Here is a 4,149-nt window from a genome sequence, read left to right as displayed (position 1 = left end):
CGGCAGTTTCAAAACTCCATTTTCAAATTTTTAAAAATTTTGTTAAACAAATTTCAGAATTTTTTGATCATCTCATTGGGATTTATTAAGAATATAATAGGGAATAATAATGTGAACAAATTATGAAAATATCTCTTATAGTTTTTCCGTACCTGTGATTTAAATTTTGAAATTTTCGAGAAAAACCAATTACTTGGCAATTTTTAGGCGAATGAGCTCTCTTTCCTTACTCTTATGAATTTTAAGCAAAACTTATTTAGAATATTATAGTCCAGATATTTCTAAATATACTCTGAAACTTTTACTAAAATCGGAAAACGTTAACCCTTAAATCGTGAAGGTCAAAGGTCAAATTTTTCAATATTTGGAATTTTTCATGGAGAGATAGCGAAATATTATATACTTTGGGCCGATTTTGATGAAACTTAAGAAAAATATAACATAAACTCTAGGGTTTATAATAACTGCACAAGAATGGAAATTAACGCTTAGTGGCACTTGGGGTTTAAAATGACCCCATACTTTTAAAATAATAATTTTTTTTATGGTTTTAGAAGTTTTGGGTCATTTTAACACCAAGTGCTATATAGGGTTAATTTTAGATTTTCTGCTGTTTTTGTAAATACTAGGTCTTGTGATTTATTTGTGTTAAATTTCATCATAATCGGCCTAAAAATATACAACATTTTGAACATTTCGAAATCTTTCCAAGAGAAATTCCAAATATTGAAAAATTTCACCTTTGACATTCACGATTTAAGGGTTAACGTTTTCCGATTTTAGTAAAAGTTTCAGAGTATATTTAGAATTATCTGGACTATAATATTCTGAATAAGTTTTGCTTAAAATCCATAATTAGAATTACGTACACATTTCGATTATTTTAAATTAAATTGCAAAAGTAATTATTTAATGGCAAACTTTTTACAAAAACTGAAAAAAATGCCTTTTGTAAATGCATCTCAAAACTTCAGAGGGCTTGCGGCACGTCTTAACCCCAACCGATTTTGTACTAATGTTCACCAAACTGGCGGTCAGAATGGCCAAAATCCAACTTTCGTTTATTATGGGCCACCCTAATAAGCACTGTGCAATTACATTACTGCAGAGATTCCAAAACCTAAATTTATTAGTGTTTCGAAATAGCAAAGATTAGATTGTGGGGCTTCGTTTAATCCTGTTGTTAGGTTAAGCCCATTTGGTCCAATTTTTTAATTGTTTCCTTTGTAATTTTTGAACGGTGATATACTGACTTAGTTTTTAAGCTCAGATGGTCTTTTTATAAACCAATTCGTTGATTTTTTTACATTTATTTAAAAAAAAATAAGTATTTATTAGTTTGTCTCATATGTTTTCTGAAATATAATCAACTTCCGAATCTGAAATATCGGAGTCACTTTCTGCATTGAGCAGTTCTTGTTCTTCATCTTTTTTCAAGTTTGCCATGTCGTAAGTAAAACCCGTCTGTTTTATTAAAAAAATTGCACAAAAAGTGCAAATATTTGTGTTTCTTTACAACAAAAATCAAAAAAGAGGAATCCCGCTATTAACTATTACATATTTAATCTATGTTGATTAAAAAAAAGTGAAATCCTACACTTGTTTTTTACATTAGCAGTGTATATGGACCAAATGGTCCATTAACCTAACATTCGTAAGTTTTTCTAACCTAATAGCAGGGTTAAAAATATGCTGAACATACCAAAGATGAAGTAACATCACTGTAATTGGTGGATCTTTACAAAATGGTATAGTAAAGGTTTTTCGAAAATACGATTGTTAAGCATTTAAGATACACTGAAAACATAATGGTAAAATATGAGAATTTTCTAATAATTTTTGATATGATAAAATTTATAATTTTTTTAAAATTACAAATTGTCCGTTGTCCATTCATTCTCATTGTAGTTATGAGTAATTATATGTGGAAGTTATGAGTAATTATAGACCGATCGTCAAAAAATTTGGTGACATGATTTGCTTATATGTATGTATCAGAGAATGGATTGAATGCTCTATTTTGTGCTTCTGAATACATTCACAAAAAATGAGCCTTTTGTTGGCAATATACATTAATTCTGTAAAGCAATGCATGACATTATTCATTAAATTTAAATTCATAAAATGATGCTTGTATTGCTTGCCTTCTATAAAAGTAAACTAATACTCACAAAAGCAACGAATACTTAACGAATGGTGTGAATGGTTTTAGTGTTGATAGAATGAATATACGTACATTTTAAAAGTTTTACTGTACACAAGTTTAACTTACATATTGGTGTTGCACAGTGGTATAGAAAATAAATAGAGGGAAATTAATCTGTAACTTCTAGACGCTTAGCTTGACGTGCACAAAGAGGAAATATTGTCGAGTTAAAGTTTTGAGTTTCGACTTCATGGGCCCACCAGATGCGCGGCCAGGGGAAAGTGGGAGCAATGGAAAATTATAGAATGATCGGTAGTTAATCGACTCAAAAAAAATATTTGCATATTGTCCGATCGGAAAATATGCAAATATTGTTGATAGAGCTGACATAATTAGAGCAAAGTCAAAAGCAAAGACAGCATCAATCGGTTTTACTGCCATATTTTTGAAGTAATTCCGTGAATATTTTCGATATCCAATGAAAGGATATCGATTTGAACTGTGTTATTTTGATTATAAATACTTATCTTATTGAAAATTGCAGTCATTTCATGAAAAGGTATTTGCGCTATTAAAAAACAGAGCAATACGTTGCATATATTTTGGTCGTTTGTAGTTCGTTAATCTTTTACATTTACAAACATAATACTGCAAAAGTCAAATTTGAGTTTGCCAAACCAGAAAAAAAATCCAACGCATTATTCGGTATTGTTACTATGGTTGCTTTACATGAAAAACGTGCAAATTGTTTTGCAGTTGGCAAAGATATACAATTAATATGTAAATGACTGTGGTTTTTATGTTGTGGTAAATAGGGATAAACGTTTTATTATGGGCCTTGCTCACTAAATGCTTACGAACATTTTCTTTCTTATTTTATATTGAAAACATCAAATAAATTTTAATTTTTTTTATTGCTTTCAATATAAAATAATAAAGAAAATGTTCGTTCGCATTTAGTGATGCAGGCCCTATATCTGTTTTATTAGAAAGTTAATGTGTATTAATTAATTAAATTTAAAATTTCGATTCGTTTACTACATTTGAAACAGAAATCATATTGCTAATTTTTTGTAAATCATAAGTAAGCTAACACAAAAACCTTTGTAAACACTCTCAGCAATGACTTTGAAGTTTGTGTTTACTTAACTCAGTCAATACTTTAGACTGCACAAATTTTCAAAATATTTTATTTATAAATGTTGCAGCTATCGAAGGTATGAGTACAAAAAATATAATTAAGTACAACTAAAAGAAAAATATGAAACTAATTTAGTTATTAAAACACAGAGAAAACTGATTCTTGATAGCAATCGAATTTGTTGCCAATCAAGCAACAAATACGCCCCTGGATCACTTTTAGGGAGTATTTGTAGATTTTAATAACTTGAACTCGAATATTCCTTGGCTACCCCCATATCAAATTTTATACCGATCGAACCAGCCGTTTAGAACTGCCAGATTTATTTCCAAACTATTTTGATTCTGCCAACTGTGCGCTATGTAAGTTACACTGATAGATTAAGATGCCACTGAAAATGTGTAACAACAAAATTAAACTACCTTGACGAGTAAAATATCCAATAAATTTAATATTACATTTAAATTTTGAACACAATTCACAGGAAAACGACAAGATAGACTTTATCAACTTGTATGATTTAATTTAAAAAAGGGCAAGTTTGAAGTAAAAGTGATAGAAACCTTATTTTTTCTTTTTTTTGAAATTACGTGATTTTTAAAGAATTTACTGTTTTTATAAGTTTAATCGTAATGAGGATTATAGATAACGAATAAAAAGGTAATTTTAAATGGATATTATATTATGTGCATTAATTTAAACCAGAAAAATTATGTATTTACCTAGAGATGCTAATCGGGACTGATTTTTGAAAATCCCAAGGTTTGAGATTTGGTAAAGATTCTCGAAATCCCTACCTGGGGTTTTGGGATTTTCTGGAAATCTAAAATCCGAAAATTATAAGAAATAAATGTACATAATT

The sequence above is a fragment of the Calliphora vicina genome, chromosome 1, assembly GCF_958450345.1.
Source record: "Calliphora vicina chromosome 1, idCalVici1.1, whole genome shotgun sequence".
Taxonomy (NCBI): domain Eukaryota; kingdom Metazoa; phylum Arthropoda; class Insecta; order Diptera; family Calliphoridae; genus Calliphora; species Calliphora vicina.
This window is presented reverse-complemented; position numbering follows the sequence as displayed.